Below are 19,438 nucleotides of genomic sequence, written 5' to 3'. Positions count from 1 at the left end.
AAGTTTAACTTTTAAAGAAACTGCCAGATTATTTTTCAAAGTGGCTGTACCATACTACATTCTTACCAGAAATACATGAGGGTTACAGTTTCTCCGTGTCCTCACCAACACTTGTTCTTTTTCTAGTTTTTAAAATTATAACCATTGTGATAGGAGTGTTATGGTATCTCACTATGTCTTAATATATGCTCCCTTAGTATATAATGATGTGAAGTATCTATATAGTCCTTATTAGCCATTCCTATGTCTTATTTAGTGAAATATCTATTCATAATTTTTGTCCATATTTTAATTTGGTTGTTTTCCCTGTAATTATTGAGTTGTAGGAGTTCTTTATCTATAGGTTATACATGCCAAACCCGAAAATCTGAAATTTGAAATGCTTAAAATTCCGAAACTTTTAAGCACTAACATGACACTCAAAGGAAATGTTTGTTAGAGCATTTCAGATTTCAGATTTTCAGATTTTCAGATTTAGGATGATCAGCTTGTAAGTAGAATACGTATGTTACAAAATCCGAGTAAATCTGAAATCCTTTGGGTCACAGGCATTTTGGAGAAGGAATACTCAACCTGTATATTATGGACTCAAGTCCTTCATCAAATATATGATTTGCAAATATGTTCTCCCACTGTGCAGTTTGTCTTTTTATTTTTTTAATGGTGTCATGTAAAGTACAAAAGTTTAATTTTAGTAAAGTTCAGTTTATCAATTTTTTTCTTCTATAGATTATGCTTTTTAGTGTTATACCTAAGAACTTTGCCTAACCCAGGATAGCAAAGAATTTCTCCTATATTTTCTTAGGAGTTTCATAGTTTTAGATCTCACATTTAGATCTAAGATCCATTTTGAGTTGATTTTTGTGGTTAAGGTGAGATGTAAGGGTCAGGTTTACTTTTTTTTTTTTTTTTGCTCATGGATGTTCATTTGCATTGACTCTATAGATCAATTTGGAGAGAATTTCCATCTTAACAATTTTGAATGTCGAAATTCATGAACACAAAATGTCTTTTCATTTATTTAGAGCTTTTAAGAGTTCTATCTACAATGTTTTCAATATGCAAACCTGGTTCTTCTTTTATTACATGTAATATTTTTCATCTTCTGGAGAAGAACTGTTTTATTTTTTCTTTCTTTTTCTTGAAGATAGGAACTCACTCTGTTGCCCAATCTGGAGTGCAGTGGTATGATCATAGGCGACTTTGAACTCCATGACTGAAGGAATCTTTCTGCCTCAGCCTCTCAAGTAGCTGGGACTACAAGTGATACCACCACACCCAACTAATTTTTTTGTGTAAAGATAGGATCTCACTATGTTGCTCAAGCTGGTCTTAAACTCCTGACCTCAAGCAATCCTCCTGCCTCAGCCTCCCAAAGTATTGGGATAACAGGTGTGAGCCACCTTGCCCTGGCAGAATTATTTATTTATTTGTATTTGTATTTTTATTTTTTTTCTGACAGAGTCTCACTTTGTTGCCCAGGTTGGAATACAGAGGCATGACAACTACTCACTATAGCCTCAACCTCCTAGGCTCAAGTAATCTACCTACTTCAGCCTTCCAAGTAGCTGGGACTACAGGGATGCACCACCATGCCAGCTAATGTTTTAAGTTTTTATTTGTAGAGACAGGGTCTCACTGTGTTCCCCTGGCTGGTCTTGAACTCATAGGCTTAAGAGATCCTCCTGCCTTGACCTATCAAAGTGTTGGGATTATAGATGTAAGCCACTGCGCCCAGCCAGAATTTTTTTCTTAATTACACTTTCAAATTGTTCATTGCTAGTATGTAGAAATACAGTGGATTTTTATATACTGGGTTTTGGAGCCTGTTGACTTAGCTAACATTGATGGTTTAATAGTTCTGTGGATAAGAAGTTTTTCTTCTTCCTTTCCATTCTGGACGCCTTCAGTCCATTTATTTACTTAATGCCTTATTGCACTGGGTAAAACATCCAGTTTTATTGTACAGAAGTGGTGAGTGCAGGCATACTTGCCTTGTTCCTGATCATGGAGGGAAGACATTCAGTCTTTGACCATTAAGTATGATTTTAGCTGTAAATTTTTCATAGATGCTTTTTATCTAAGGAACTTCCCTTCTATTTATAGCTTGAGAGTTTTTATCATGAATAGACATTAGAGTTTGTCACATGCTTTTGCTTCATCTGTTGAGATGGTCACGTGATTTTTATCCTTTGTTTTATTAATATGGCATATTATATTAATTGACCTTTGGATATTAAACTAACCTGACATTCTGACTTACATAAATTTTGTATGGTGCTGGATTTGGTTGGCTAATTTTTTTTTTTTTATTATTGAGATGGAGTCTCACTCTGTCACCCAGGCTGGAGAGCAGTGGCACGATCTCGGCTCACTGCAGCCTCTGCCTCCCGAGTTCAAGCAATTCTTCTGCCTTGGCCTCTGGAGCAGCTGGAATTACAGATGTGTGCCTATGCCCAGCTAATTTTTTGTATTTTTAGTAGAGATGGGATTTCACCATGATAGCCGGGATGGTCTTGAACTACTGACCTCAGGTGATCTGCCTCCTTCCACCTCTCAAAGAGCTGGGATTTCAGGCATAAGCCACTGAGGTTAGCTAATAATTTATTATGGATTTTTGTTTCTGTGTTCATGAGAGTGAACGGTCTATACTTTTCTTGTGATGTCTTTGTCTGGCTTTGATATCAGGGCAATACTAGCCTCGTAGAATGAGTAGGAAATATTCTATCCTCCCCTATTTTCTAAGTTTGTGACCAGTTGCTATTTTATCTTCTTTGAATATTTGGTAGAATTCACCAGTGAAGCCAGCTAGGCCTTGGCTTTTCTTTGTGGGAATACTTTTAGTTGCTAATTCATTTGTTTTTAAGTTATTATAGGTCTATTCAGATTTCCTATTTCTTCTTGATTAAATTTTAATGATTTCTAGGAATTTATTTATTTCATTCACATCAGTAGTTGTGCTCTGAAAGTACTTGAATAATAAAAGAAAGTGTGGCTGATATTCTCTCCAAAGAAGATATTTTTGGCAACAGATTTTATTTCTTTAATGATTGGTGAATTATCCATGTTTTTCATTTCTTTTGGTTAATCTAAGCTAATGATTTATCATTTTGTTAATCTTTTCAAAAAACCAACTTTTTGTTTCATGGATGTTTGGTACAGTTTTTTATTTTGTTTCAATTTTATTTATTTATTTATTTATTTTGAGACGGAGTTTCGCTCTTGTTGCCCAGGCTGGAGTGCAATGGCGCCATCTCGGCTCACCGCAACCTCTGCCTCCTGGGTTCAGGCAATTCTCCTGCCTCAGCCTCCTGAGTAGCTGGGATTACAGGCACGTGCCACCATGCCCAGCTAATTTTTTGTGTTTTTAGTAGAGACCAGGTTTCACCATGTTGACCAGGATGGTCTCAATCTCTTGACCTCGTGATCCACCCACCTCGGCCTCCCAAAGTGCTGGGATTACAGGCGTGAGCCACCACGCCCGGCAGGGTTTCAATTTTATTTCTACTCTGATTTCTGTTATTTCTTTCTTTCTGCTAACTTGGGGTTTGGTTTCTTCTTGCGTTTCTAGTCCTTGAAATGCATCATTAGGTTATTTCTTTGAAATCTTTCTCCTTGTTGATGTAGGCATTTACGGCTATAAACTTCTCTAATATTACTTTTACTGTATTCGGTAGATCTTAGTTTGTTGTGTTTTTTGTTTGTTTGGTTGGTTGGTTTTTTGTTTTTTGTTTTTCGTTTTTGAGACAGAGTTTTGCTCCTGTTGCCCAGGCTGGAGTGCAATGGCATGATCTTACTCACTGCAACCTCCACCTCCTGGGTTCAAGCAATTCTCCCTTCTCAGTCTCCTAAGTAGCTGGGATTACAGGCATGTGCCACCATGCCCAGCTAATTTTGTATTTTTAGTAGAGATGGCATTTCTCCATGTTGGTCAGGCTGGTCTTGAACTCCTGACCTCAAGTGATCCACTGGCCTCAGCCACCCAAAGCGCTAGGATTGCAGGCATGAACCACCACACCCAGCTGATTTGTTGTGTATTTAATTTCATTTGTTTCAACAATGTTTTTAATTTTCTTTTTAATTTTTTTAATTGACATTCAGGAGCATGTTGTTTAATTTTCATATATTTGTATGGTTTTGAAAGTTCCTCTTGGTGTTGATTCCCAGTTTTATTCCATTGTGGTCCAAGAGGATACTTAATGTGATTGCTAGTTTCTAAAAATTTTTGAAACTTGTTTTGTGGCATAACATGTTGTTTATCTTGGAGAATGTTCCATGAGCTGATGAGAAGAATGTGTATTCTATAGCTTTTGGATAAAGTATTCTGTAAACGTCTGTTAATTCCATTTGGTCTAAGGTGCAATTCAAATTCAGTGTTTTCTTGTTGTTGATTTCCTGTCTGGATGATCTGTCCATTGCTGAGTGTGGGGTGTCGATGTCCCCAAAAGTTATTGTATTGGAGTCTGTGATCTCCCTTCAGATCTAATAATATCTGCTTTTATGTATCTGGGTTTTCCAATGTTGGGTGCATATATATTCACAGCTGCACATGTATATTCACATCTTGCTGAATTGATCCTTTTATTATCATATAATGACTCCTTTGTCTCTTTTTATAGTTTTTCACTTAAAGTCTGTTTCATATGATATAAATGTAGCTTTGTCTTTTCACTTTTATTTTCCTTTTGCATGTAATATCGTTTTTCTTCCTCCACTTTCAGTCTGTATGTGTCTTTACAAGTGAAGTGAATCTCTTTAGGAAGCATATAGTATAGTTGGGTCATGTTTTAAAAATTCATCTTGCCAGTCTGTATCTTTTAAGTGAGGAATATAGTCTGTTTACATTCAAGGTTATTATTGATAAATTAGGACTTACTGCTGTCATTTTGTTCATTGTTTTCTGGTTTAGATACCGTTTTTTTCTTTCTTCCTCTCTTATCATTGTGGTTGGGTGGTTTTATGTAATACTAAGATTTGATCCTTTTTCTGCTTTGTGTATTTGCTCTAACAGTGAATTTTATACTTTTGAATGTTCTCATGATGGTGATTATCATCTTTTTGCTGCCACTTTTTGCAGGACTTCCTTGAGTATTTCTTATAAGGCCAGTGTAGTGGTGATGAATTCCCTTAGTTTTTGCTTCTCTGGGAAGGATTTCTTTCTCATTTGTAAAGGATAGTTTTGCTGAATATAGTATTCTTTGATGGCTTTTTTTTTTTTTTTTGCAGTTCATTGAATATATTATTGCATTCTCTTATAGCTTGCAAGGTTTCTCTGAAGAAGTCTAATGGGAATCCCCATAAATGTAACCTGACATTTTTCTCTTGCTATTTTTAGAATTTTCTCTTTGTCTTTGACTTTGAAATTTTGATTGTAATTTGCCTCTGGGAGGATCTTTTTGACTTGAATCTATTTGGGGGTATTTGAACTTTCTTATCTGGATGAGACTTGGGAAGTTTTCAGCTACTGTTTGATTAAATAGCTTTTTTTATTATGCCCTTTTTCATGTCTTCTCCTTCTGTAACTTCCATAATATGCACACTTTATGGTGTCTCATAAGTCTTGTAAGCTTTTTTTTTTTTTCTCTTTTTTGCTTCCCCCTCCCCACCAACTGGGTGATTTCAAATGACCTGTCTTCAAACTCTGAGATTTTCATTTTTCTTCTGTTAGATCAAGTCTTCTATTTGGGCTCTCTCTCTTTTTTTTGGAAACAGAGTCTCACTGTGTTGCCCAGGCTGGAGTGCAATGGCTCAGTCTCAGCTCACTGCAACCTCTGCCTCCTAGATTCAACTAATTCTTATGCTTCAGCCTCCCAAGTAGCTGAGATTCTAGGCATGCACCACCATGCCCAGCTACTTTTTGTATTTTTAGTAGAGATGAGGTTGGCCAGGCTGGTCTTGAATTCCCAGCCTCATGTGATCCACCCACCTCAGTCTACCAAAGTTCTGGGATTATAGGTATGAGCAACCATGCCTGCCTGTATGTTTTTGTTCATTGAATTCTTCAACTGCAAGATTTCTCTTTGATTCTTTTTCATGATATTTATTTCTGTTGAGTTTCTAATTTATATCACGATTTTTTTTTCCTAGTTTTGTTCAATTATCTATACTTTCTTATATCTTAGTGAGCTTCCTTAAGATCATTAGTTTTTAATTTCTATACTGGCAACTTGTAGATTTCCTTTTCATTAGGGTCTGTTATTCAAGAGTTGTGTTCCTTTTGTGATGTTATATTTACTTGATTTTCATATTTCTTGTGTCTGTGTATTGCTATCTGTACATCTTATGAAACAGTAGCCTTTTCCAAACTTTCTACAGTGGCTTTCATACACAGAGAAAGACTTTCACCTGTAGTTGGGTCTTACAGTGCCAGGTGGAAGTAGATGGCAACTGTTTCCAGGTAGGTGCAGTGGTATAGTCTCTGTTCAGCTTCTTCATCTGTATTCAACATTCGTAATAAATGTGAGTGCCTCAGTGGCCTAGGTTGTAGACATTTGTGGTTGTGGCAGCAGCAGCATAAGTTGTTAACTACTTGGTAGAAGGGGCTTTTGGAGTCCTTTTCTCATCTTCCCCACAATGGAGAAACTTAGACAAGGGGATACCTCTTGGTGTCAGATTTGGCATGGATGACAAGCAGCTGCGACAGTGGCTGAATTCCAGGTGCAAGTGCTCAGAGCATCGGTGGGGCTGGAGTCCTAAGCTCAGGGTCTTAGGAACCTTATTTGGCACGTGGGTCTTGGGGTACAATCTTAATGCTTAAGATTAGGTTGCCCTTAATGCTAGGATCTGTGACTCTGAGGCACCTTCTAGCAGCTCAGGTCCAGAAGGTCAGGTTGTAGCTGTGTGGCTATTTCTGGGGAGCAGTTCACAGCTCTGGCACTCCAGGGAAAAATGTATTCTCAGGAGGTTTGAGCTTGGGGCCATGATATGGCTTTGATTTAGGAGCCTGAACCTATAGAACTCAGTGACAACAAAGGTCATTGGATGTGAGGCATCATGTAGTGGTAACTCTACAACCTGAGATTGTGGGGCTCAACAGTTTCTCAGTCTGTGAGTCCAAGTGCAATGACAGCAAGTAGCCCAGAATGGTCGATCAAGCATGGCTATTGTTTGGGCCATGAGGGACAGCAAATGGCACAGCGATAATGCTACTCTCCAAGGAGGGGGTTGTCTTAACAGCCCAGACTCTAGGGTTCTGGTCCAGCTCCAGAGAAGCAGAGTACTAGAGTTGTTTGGCCTGTAGAGTAGGTTGTCTGAGCTCACCCACTGCTCTGTTTCCCTGAGACAAACGGTAGTACATCAGCTTAGCCCTGGGATGAACAACTTCTCAGCTCAGCCAAGGTGCCAGTTCCCCAGGCGGCAATGTCCTGCTGTAGCTCTGGCCTAGAGGGGCGTGACTGCCCAGGCAGCCCAGGCACCAGAGAGCAGAGCTCCAGCCAAGCTCTCTTTCCAGCGAGAGGCAGTGCACAGTTCCAGCTCAGGCCTGCAGGGGCAGCGTACAGCTGCAGCTGACAGAGGGAACTGGAGCTGTTTTGTCAAACCATCCTTTCCTCAGGAAGGAGAAATGGTACTTAAGCTCCAGCCCAAGGCAATGAGGGTTGAGGGTGGAAGTTCCACCACTGCTTGGTTCCACAGGGAAAGGTGCTCACAGCTGAGCCACCTGGGGATGTCAGACCACTGAGCAGAGGTGGTCTGATAGTGGGCTCACCTCAGGGATGAAGGGGTGCCATGACTACTAGCCGCCAGAGTAAGGCACACACCAGCATTTGTTTCAGTTCCAAGATGGTGTGGCATGGTGGCCAGGAGGCCACAGTAGGAGGAACACAGTATTGGCAACTTCTCTGGGGAAAGAAAGCTGGGCAGCTTCTTTGCAACTTCCTCAGCTGGGCTTAGTGCCTGTTAGTACTGCAGGTAACCCGAGTGGTGAGGCCCATAAGTGTCTAAGCTGTTGGGGCTTCTGGGATTTTTTTGCCTACCTTTTCATCAAAGGCAGAAGTGGCCACCTGGTTCTCAGCCAATCCTGGCTAGGGGATGGAGTGGCAGAGGCCTGGCATTTCCTTCTGTTCTTTATGTGGCTGTCCCCAGTTTCTCCACTCACCAGAGTTGCTGTTACTTCTTTGACGTGCTCCAGCACTCTCCTTTAGCTATTTCCATTAAAATGTAGTGGTTTATTCATTGTTCTTGGCTGTCTTTGTGGAAGGGATGAGCACTAGGGGCCTCTAGTCAGCCGTCTTGCTGATGTCACCTCCCCAAAAAACTCTATTTCTCCTTCTTCTCCTTCTCCTCCACCTCTTCTTCCCCTCCTTCTTCCTCCTCCTTTTTTATTTTTTTGCAATGGAGTCTCACTCTGTTGCCCAGGCTGGAGTACAGTGGCACGATCTCAGCTCACTGCAACCTCCGCCTCCCGGGTTCAAGCAATTCTCGTGCCTCAACCTCCTGAGTAGCTGGGATTACAGGCTGCACCACCACACCCAGCTAATTTTTATATTTTTAGTGGAGATGGTGTTTCATCGTGTTGGCCAGGCTGGTCTCAAACTCCTGATCTCAGGTGATCCGCCTGCCTCAGCCTTTCAAAGTACTGGGATTATAGGCATGAGCCACTGCACCCAGCCAAGATTCTATTTCTTCCTGAGTAAATTTTAGAACATTAGATTTTTCTAGGAATGCATCTCTTTGAACTACATCTTGAAATAAATTGGCATAAAGTTGTTAATATTCTTTTATTACCTATTTTTCCTTATTGTAAAATATAAACATGTAAAACAGCTTAACGAGTAGTTATACAACAAACAATATTATAATTTTCATTAGTACCAAGAAAATAACATTGACAGCAATATCAAGGAGGAATAGAAGGTAACTGGATCAATAGAAATTCCCATTTTAGGCCAGGCACAGTGGCTCATGCCTATAATCCCAGCACTTTGGGAGGCCAAGGCAGGCGGATCACCTGAGATCAAGAGTTCGAGACCAGCCTGACCAACATGGCGAAACCCCGTCTCTACTAAAAATACAAGAATTAGCTGGGTGTGTATGGTGGCGCACACCTGTAATCCCAGCTACTCAGGAGGCTGAAGCATGAGAATCACTTGAACCCAGGAGGCAGAGGTTGCAATGAGCTGAAATCATGCCACTGCCCTCTAGCCTGGGCAACAGAGCGAGACTCCATCTCAAAAAATTTTTTTAAAAATCCCATTTTAAAATCAAAACCTCATCATTAGATCTGAAATGAATTTTCAAGAGATTGTTATAGGTGGGAAATCTGAAGGCACCCAAATGTTAGATGAAATGTCTAAATTTATATAGTAAACAACTTAATATACAATCTGGAGTTACTCTTTTCCCCTATCTTTATTAGGCTGTTGTAACTCAGATGTCAGGTGGACCTCTCTGCCTCTTAGAGATGAGCTAAGACCACCAACAACTCCATGGTTTGTGAAAGTCTAAAAATCTTCCCGTCATCTGTGTTAATTCTCAAGGTGTGCACTCCTCTTGCCTCATACCCCTATATTTTAGTGTCCCCTTTGTACTCTTGGAGTTTCTTAAAAAGAATCTACTCATCAGAAGCATTAATGAGCAGGAGTGGATCTAAGTTAAATGCAGCTTGAAGTTTACACAGTGATCAACTTTCCTAGTGATTTTATAGGGTAAATGGAGGAACGCTGTGAAACAATTTAAAATCCACACATTACATACTAGACATAGATATACTGTTACGGTGTTCACTGGTAGAGTAACAGTATCTACAAAACTATACAATTGTCTTTTCACATAAGTGTTTTCTCCCAGGAAATGCCTATCCATGTTACTTACAGAGGCAATCAGTTAATGAAAGACCTTCTTTTTTAAAAGTTAAGATGAACACAATTATCTCATGTTTTTCTGTCTACACAGATAATCCACAGAAAAGTTTAAAGACATTAGAGAAATAACAAGGATGAGCAGCACTGCCTTCTACCAGCTGGAAACATTTTTCAGGTGGCTTATTTAGGAGGAGAAGGGAGAGGAGAAAAAAATAGTTTTTCAAAGTGGTTTATTTAATGTTCAAGTAACAGAGCATGCTTTGTATTTGACTGCTGTAGTAGTTCTCACTTGTAATGAGGGCTAAATTTAACTGGAAAGTTGACCAAGAGTAAATTCAACGAATGAAAATAATGAACTTTGCAGTTACTTAATTTTTGTTACTAAAGTAATACTTTCTTTTTTTTGAGGCGGAGTTTTGCTCTTGTTACCCAGGCTGGAGTGCAATGGCGCAATCTCGGTTCACTGCAACCTCCGCCTCCTGGGTTCAGGCAATTCTCCTGCCTCAGCCTCCTGAGTAGCTGGGATTACAGGCATGCGCCACCATGCCCAGCTAATTTTTTGTATTTTTAGTAGAGACGGGGTTTCACCATGTTGACCAGGATGGTCTCGATCTCTTGACCTAGTGATCCACCCGCCTCAGCCTCCCAAAGCGCTGGGATTACAGGCTTGAGCCACCAAGCCCGGCTACTAAAGTGATACTTAAAATATCACTGACAGCCAGAACTTGAAAAATATGACATAAGGTTATTACTCAGATTCAGTACTTATTTTATCAGTTACCTGAAGATGCCAGAAATATGAACATATACTTTACATAACTCAGAAAATTGGAAAATTCTTTATACTGAACAGAAATATGTAACCATGTAACTGTTAACTGATCCTAGTAACTCTACCCTATGAACTATAATTTTCAATTTATTGATTTGATTTTCTGTTAATTTCATCAGTGTTTTTACTAGAGGGAATGCAACGTATTTTAGGTTTCTTTTACTTACTCTACCCTTACCTATCATAAATCTCAAACTTAGATCATAGGACCCCAATTTCATGAGCATTTTAAAGATAAATTTGGGCATTAAGAAGAGGAGTTAGAAAGTGTTTTCTGCTTGGAATCACAATGTGGTGAAACATACTCCACCACAGTTCTACAATCCATGTGACTATTAATACACATTGGATTGTCCAAAAGCCCACCCAAGCCAGTAGCCCAGAATATTAGTTCCCCAGGTACCAAAGAAGAAGCAGGGGAGGCCTCATCTGTGTGAAACCTATGTAAGAATACATATCTTCTCCCCAGAAGAGGCTACAGAAAAGTCCCATATCTTCTGAAACTGCACATGATACAAAAGTAGAATAAGTAGCTGAAAAATTTATTGTGTACTATCTGAGAAAATAAACAGTAAACATTTTGAGAGTGAATTGCTACTCACTTTACTGAAAGTCATCCAGATCTAAAGGAGAGAAATCAATTTGGTGATGACCATGGTCATGGAAAGATGAATGTACTTTCTCAAAGTGACTTGCTGTCTTACTGAGTCACCCTGGGCATTGAGCTTTATAGTAGACCACTACTTCTTTATCTACCTAGAATCATCAATGATCATTTGAGGAGGCCAAACTTGCCCCCAAACAAAAATATTTTGCCATCATCTGCCACGTACTTGGCTCCTCCCAAGACAAAAACTAATGAGAAGGGAAATTCTCAAGAAAAGAAAAAGTCACTGCAGTTACCATTTTGTGAAACTGTCTTATGACAGCAGAAGATGTAGACTTTGCATAGTGACTTGAATATTAATATTGGACCACACAGAATTGGAAAACCTACTGTGCTTTGCTTCTATCTAATGAGCATGTTGTAAGTTCTAAGTTGCCTTTTAAGTGTAAAAAAAAAAGGTATGACCCCAAAATGACAATAATGACATCAGATCATTTTCATTGTTTGACAATAATGATCTGAAGGACTCAGATTATGTGTGATAGATAAGCCAAATTATGATAGATGCTGTATTCAGAATCCACTACCGGCAGAAGGCCACTCTATTCTCAAACTGAGTCAGTGACTCTGTAGAAACAGGAAGCTGGTTCTTGACTATGTATCAGGAAACTGTAAGTTAGTAAAGGCTATGTTCTAATACTAGAATATCAGTGCTAAGTGAATGATTCTCTAAGGTAATTCATCCTCACGTACAATTCAAATTTTTTACTGGGCAGGATTTTGATATTAGGAATCCATTTGTCTGTAAGAAAATATATTAATATGTTTCATATATTAGTTCTTCATATTAAGAGGAAAAGAACGATATATATGAAAGGCTGTAGCATGACATTAAGATGTTAAAGAGTTATATGAATCTCAGGTTATAAGGTTCCAAGGTCAGATGTGTTTGTGACTTTGCCAGTTGACCTCAAATGAAAAGTCTGTATGAATTCCTTGTGTGACCATATATATCACAACTTATGGATCTGGGCAGGAAGCAGAGAAAAATTTAAAATCTAGTAGATCATAAGCTTTTCTTAGAATTATGCTATTGTGCTTTATTTATTGTTTAGGTAAAATGCAATATATTCTATATATTTATACATCTTTGTATGTCCTCTGGTAATCTTTAAAGCAAAAAAGAAAGTTATAAAGAGGGACATTTATACACAGGCCAATTCAGGAAGATCTAACAATTATAAACATGTATACACCTGATAACAGAACACCAAAATACATGATGCAAAAACTGACAGAATTGAAGGAAGAGATAGACAGTTCAACAATAATGATTGGAAATTTCAGTGCCTCCCTTTCAGTAATGGACAAAACAACCAGACAAATCAACTAGGAAGATTTGAACAAGATGATAAATCAGCTAGACCTAACATATTCCTAAAACACACCATCTAAAAACAGGATGTATGTTCTTCTTAAGTACAAATGGAACATTCTTTAGGATAGACTATATGATAGGACATCAAACAAACATCAATAAGTTTAAAAGGATAAATAATATACAGTATGTTCTTTAATCCCAGTGGAATTAAATTAGAAATCAGCATTAGAAAAAAAAATTAGGGAAAATCAACAGATGTTTGAGAAATAAACAACACACTCCTAAATAATCAGTAGATCATGGAAGAAATCTTGAGGAAAATTGGAAAACTATCTGAGATGAATGAAAATAAGACATGATATGCCAAGACTTAAGGAATGCAGCTAGCACACTTCTTAGAGAGAAATTCATAGCTATAAATGCCCTATGTTAAGAAAGAAGATCTCAAATCATTAATCTTTTCACCTTAAGACACTAGAAAAAGAAGAAACTATACCTAAAGCACACAGAAAAAAGAAAATAACAAAAAGTAGGTCAGTGATATGGTTTGGATCTGTGTCTCCACCAATTCTATATCAAAGTGTTATCACCAGTGTTGTGGGTGCAGTCTTGTGGGAGGTGATTGGATCATGGAGTTGGATTTCCCCCTTTGGTGCCATTCTGGTGATAGAGGTCTCACAATACCTGGTTGTTTAAAAGCATGCACCATCTCCCCCTCACTCTCTGTTCCTCTTGCTCTGGCCATGTGAAATGCTGTCTCCCGGTTTGCCTTCTGCCATGATTGTAAATTTCTTGAGGCTTCCCGAGAAGCCAAGCAGATGCTGCCATGCTTCCTTTATGGCCTCTGAAACCATGAATCAATTCAATCTCTTTTCTTTATAAATTACCCAGTGTCCGGCGTTTCTTTATAGCAATGTGAGAACAGACTAACAGAAACAGAAATGAAAGTAATAGAAAAAAGTAAAGAAAAAGAAATCAATAAAACCGAAAGCTAATTCTTGGAAAATACCAAGAAAATTAACATGGATTTAAGCAAGATTAACCAAGAAAAAAAGAGAAAGGACTCAAATTTCTAGAGTCAAAAATGAAAAAAAAAAGACAGTATTGCCAATCTTATTTAAATAAAAATATTATAAAGAAGTACAACCATGAACAAATGTATGTCAAGAAATTAGATGGCTATTGTTCTCATAGATAGAGGTGAAATCGATAAATTCCTAGAAAGACACAGGAAACTGTCTAAAAATAATCAGAAAAAAATTTTAATAGACTTATAATTAGTAAAAAGATTGAATTAGTTATTAGTAAAAAGATTGAATTAGTTGCCAAAAACCTACACACAATGAAAAAAATAATTTTAATAGACTTATATAGAAAAAGATAATTTTAATAGACTTGTAATTAGTAAAAAGATTGAATTAGTTATCAGAAACCTACTCACAATGAAAAGTCCAAGTCCGGATAGTTTCACCACTGAATTCTACCAAACATTTAAAAAATTGCAATGGTCTCAAAAAAAAAGGAAGAGGGGTGAATGTTTCTCAGCTCATTTTATGATGGCAGTATTACCGTGATACAAAACCAAAGATATCACAAGAAAACTACAGACCAATGTTTTTATAAACAAGGATGCAAAAAATCTCAACAAATAACACCAAACTGAATTTGGCAACTTGTAAAAAGAATTATTGCCGTGGAGTGGGCATGGTTGTGTGCACCTGTAGTTGCAGCTCCTCAGGAGACTAAGTGGGGAGAATCACTTGAGCCCAGGAATTGGAGGCTGCAGTGAGCTTTAAATCAACACCACAGCACTTCAGCCTGGGTGAATATTTATCTAAAAAAAAAAAACAACAACATTCATCAGCATGATCAAGTGGCATTTAAACCTGAAATGCAGTGGAATGCAGGGTTGGTTAAACATCTCAAGATCAATTAATGTAAATACTTCATGTCAATAGAATAAAAAGCAGTATCACACGATATTCTCAAGAGAAGTGTTTGAGCCAGGCACAGTGGCTCACACCTGTAATACCAACACTTTGGGAGGCCAAGGCAGGTGGATCACCTGAGGTCAGGAGTTTGAGATCAGCCTGGCCAACATGGCAAAACCCTGTCTCTACTAAAATTACAAAAAGCTGGGTGTGGTAGACACACCTGTAATCTCAGCTACTCAGAAGGTTGAGGAAGGAGAATCACTTGAACGTGGAGGTGGAGGTTGCAGTGAGCTGAGATCGCACCATTGCGCTGCAGCCTGGGCAACAGAGCAAGACTGCATCTCAAAAAAAAAAAAAAAAGTATTTGACAGACTCCAATACCTCTGCACTAAAAAGACACTCAGCAGACTAGGAATAAAAGAGAAGTATCTGAACCAGATAAAAGAGCATCTCCTAAAACCCTACAATACCATGTTTACTGGTGAAAGACAGAATGCTTTTTTGCTAAGATAAGACAAAATAAGGATGCCTACCCTTGCTTCTTTTATTTAGCATTGTACTTAAAGTGCTAGCTGGGACAATCAGGCAAGAAAAAGAAATAAGATTAAGAAAAAGAAGTAAAATTCTCTTTTTGCAGATGGCATGATTTTATATATAGAAAATCTTGAGAAATCCACACACAAAAAATTAGAACTAATAAATGAGTTTAACAAGTTGCAGGATACATATTAATATTACAAAAATCAGTTTTATTTTTTATACATTTACCATGAACAACCTGAAAATGAAATTAATAATTACATTCATAATTTCATCAAAAAGAATAAAATAGGAATAAATTTAACAAAAGATGTGAAAAACTTTAACTTTGAAAACTATATAATGTTGTTGAAAGAAATTGAAGTCTAATTTTTTTTTAATCTTTTTTTTCCTTTCAATGTTATCCAAATTTTTTTTTTTAATGGGGTTTCTCTGTTGGTCAGGCTGGTCGCATACTCCTGACCTCAGGTGAGCCACCCACCTTGGCCTCCCAAAGTGTTGGGATTATAGGCGTTAGCCACCTTGCCCAGCTGAAGTCTAGTTTAATTTGGAACTCTTAAGTTTTCCTGATCTTCAATTTGGCAGAGGATTCTTAGATATGATACCAAAGGCACAAGCAACCAAAAACTTCAAAATTGAAAAAAGTAGATAAATTGGACCTCAGCAAAATTAAAAATTTTTGTGAGTCAAGGGACACCATCCAGAAAGTAAAAAGGTAACTCAAAGAAAGGGAGAACTTATTTGCACATTTTATATCTGATAAAATACATGTACCCAGAGCACATCAGGAATCTTACAACTCTAGCCAGGCATAGTAGCTCAAACCTGTAATGTTAGCACTTTGGGAGGCCAAGGCAGGCAGATCACCTGAGGTCAGGAGTTTAAGACCAGCCTGGCCAACATGGTGAAACCTGTCTCTACTAAAAATACAAAAAATTAGCTGTGCATGGTGGCGTGTGCCTGTAGTCTCAGCTAATTGGGAGGCTGAGGCGGGAGAATCACTTGAACCTGGGAGGTGGAGGCTGCAGTGAGCTGAGATTGTGCCACTGCACTCCAGCCTGGGCAACAGAGCCAGACTCCATCTCAAAAAAAAAAGAAAAGACAAAAAAATAATCTTCCAACTCAATAGTAAAAAGTTAAATGACCCACATAAGCAATGGATACAGGATATTAATAGATATCCTTCCTAGGAAGATCTACAGATGTACAGTAAACACATGAGAAAACATTCAGTATCAGTCATTAATTATTAACTGTTAATTAAGTTAGGGACCTGTTAGAAGGTGTTATATTAGTTTGGTCAAGTGAGAATGAAGGACTAGTGTAGGTGGTGAAGGTCTAAGAGAGAAAGGAACAGATGGAATTGATACCCTGAAGCAGGTGGCTGGAAAGGAAAGAAAAGTCCAAAAACAGAGTCTTAGATTTTGAGCCTAAGTGACTTGGATGATAAAACTATTCAGCAATGGAGGAAAAACACAGAAGTTGTTTTTATTATAAAAATAAACTGATGAGTTTATTTTTTGGTTTAGTTTCAGGAACTAGGAGACCTCTAAGAGATTTAATGGCAGTTAGAAAGTGAAACCATGTAGTATAGCAGAAAGAGTACTTGGCTTGTTTTTCTTCTATAAAATGAAAGATTTGGATCTAAAAGGTGGTTATGTTATGGTGATTGTGAGCAATGATTTTAGATCCCTGCTTGTCTGGATTAGCTTCTCACTGTTTAACTTGGATATATTATTTATTCTCTCTGGGCCTCAGATTCTGTAAATTCAGGTTGACAGTTCTGTGTCTACCTAATATTGCTACTGTGAGGAATTTGTATACACACACAGATGATTTAGAACAATGCCTAGTGCGTAGTAAGCTTAGTGTTACATAGCTGAAGTCCTTTTCAGATCTGAGGATCCGTTGTTATGTGGTCAATTGCTGTGAGACTGGCATTCCAAGGTGGAGGTCAGGGCCAAAGACATAGGTTAATCGTTTCTTTTCTAAAGTGTTGTTGAATTGATGGGATGAGATACCAGAGTAGAAAGTGGAAAGAACATGAATGGCAAAGGCAAACTGTTGAGGAACACTTCTATTATAAACAAGAGGCAGAAATGTATAGGAGAGGCCAGTGGAAGAACATTCAGAGAAAGAAGGAAAACTAGGAGGTACTGTCGTGAATGCCAAGTAGAATAGAAAAGATAAGGTCAAGGGAAGATCGTCTTTTAGAGCAGAGACTACTTGAGCTAAGTTTGAAGGTTTATGGAATGTATCTGATAGGGAAAAGTTGAAGATGAAAGCAAATAATTGATGGAGCACAGTTCTTTGAGGATTCAAGGGGCAGATTTAGCCTTAAGAGGAAGAAATACCATTTACTTATTTGAATTAGAATAAAAGAAGGGATGGATATATGGTGGAGCAATCAAATTTTTGAGCTGGGAAATTCAGAAGTCAAGGAAGCTCATGTTGGATAACCAGTTTACTTACATTCAATAGGAAGCAAGGTCATCTGCAGAGATAGTGGAAGGTAGGCAACAAAAGTGAAAAGTGTTTCCAAGCAGCTTTTTTAAATGTTCTCCCTAATTCTGCTCTTTGTATTAATGGGAAACAAATTATCTATTTCAATTATAGCAGGTAATATTTACTGAGACTTTACTGTCTGCCAGGTATCATGCTAAGGGTTTGTTTCAAACTGAAAACATCCCTAAGAAGCAAATGGTATTAGTAGTAGTATCCACACATTACAGAGGGTAATAAAGGAAACAGAGAAAGGATGGCAAATTATTATCTGTTACCCCGCTAAGAGGTGGAACCAAGACTGAATAGCACATCTGACTAAGTCTCAGCTCTTAACGATTATGCTTTCTGATGTTTTACTTTCAAATCTCATGAAAGCCATGAAGTGTTGGTTTGAAAATATACATGGATTAATGGGATATAAAAATATAGAAAAATAGCCCAGGTATACAGCAGAATGTAACTTTAATGAAATTTATATTTTAAATAAATGGAAAGGATGTCTGGTTAGATAAGTGCATTAGGGCAATTAACTATTAATTTGACAAAAATTATTAAATTTGACTCCTTATGTTTTAAAATCTACAACAGAAATCAGAATAGTGGTTGTCTATGGCAGGACAGACATTGGATTAAAGAAACAAAGGAACTTTCTGGAGTAATAGGAATGTTCTGTAATTTTTTTTTTATTTTTTATCTTTTGAGATAGAGTCTGGCTCAGTTGCCAAGGCTGGAGTTTAGTGGCACAATCTTGGCTCACTGCAACCTCCATCTCCTGGGTTCAAGCAATTCTGCTGCCTCAGCCTCCCAAATAGCTGGGATTACAGGCGTGCACCACCATGCCTGGTTAATTTTTGTATTTTTAGTAGAAACAGGGTTTTGCTGTGTTGACCAGGCTAGTCCTGAACTCCTGACCTCAAGTGATCTGCCTGCCTCAGCCTCCCAAAGTGCTGGGATTACAGGCATGAGCCACCATGCCTGGCCAATGTTCTGTAATTTGATTGTGTTATATAGGCAGGGATTTTTGGTCAAAACTCATCAAATTGTACATTTAAAATCTGCACATTACACTCTGTAAATTTTATCTCAGTTTTAAAAAGGAAAGCCAAGTGCAGTGGCTCACACCTGTAGTCCCAGCTACTCAGGAGGCTGAGGTGAGAGGATCGTTTGAGCCTAGGCATTACAGGCCATTCTGGGCCATATAGCGAGACTGCAACATAGCAACATCTCTTTAAAAACAAACAGGCCGGGCGCGGTGGCTCATGCCTATAATCCCAGTACTTTGGGAGGCCAAGGCAGGAGGATCACGAGGTCAAGAGATCACGTGGTGGTGCATGCCTCTAGTCCCAGCAACATGGGAGGCTAAGACAGGAGAATCTCTTGAACCCAGGAGGCGGAGGTTGCAGTGAGCCAAGGTCGTGCCACTGTACTCCTGCTTGGCAACAGAGAGAGACTCCGTCTCAGAAACCAACCAACCAAAAAATCAGTTAACAAAGAAAAACAAGATAAAACAAAAATAAGACAAATCTATATGTAGATCTCCAAGACATTGTTAAACGAAGAAAGAGCTGGCTATAGAATGAGACATGCAATATACCATTTAGATAAAGAAAAAAGAATTACCACCAGACCACATTCTTTCTGTGGATCTACATTCATACGTATAAAGGTATCGTGGTTCTTGAGTGCAGCTGCCCCATTCCACTAATAAATTCTTCATCTAATGTCAATTTCAGATGGTCTTAGGGTTTCCTTCCAGGTTGCAGAAGGGAAAGGACTTTTATATCACTGTTAGTATAAATGTCATTTTCTCTGCTGATTGTAATACTCAGTGGTAAAATA

At 38.2% G+C, this 19,438-nt stretch overlaps 1 protein-coding gene across 1 annotated transcript in view; it reads left to right on the top strand.

Annotated features, from left to right (window-relative positions):
- DNAJC1 (DnaJ heat shock protein family (Hsp40) member C1) overlaps positions 1 to 19,438 on the top strand; it is a 238,681-nt gene that overhangs the window by 210,157 nt on the left and 9,086 nt on the right. The window lies entirely within an intron of this gene.

Source organism: Callithrix jacchus, chromosome 7, assembly GCF_049354715.1.
Source record: "Callithrix jacchus isolate 240 chromosome 7, calJac240_pri, whole genome shotgun sequence".
Lineage (NCBI taxonomy): Eukaryota > Metazoa > Chordata > Mammalia > Primates > Cebidae > Callithrix > Callithrix jacchus.
Note: the sequence above shows the minus strand (reverse complement) of the source record. Positions and strands in the feature narration are given on the sequence as shown.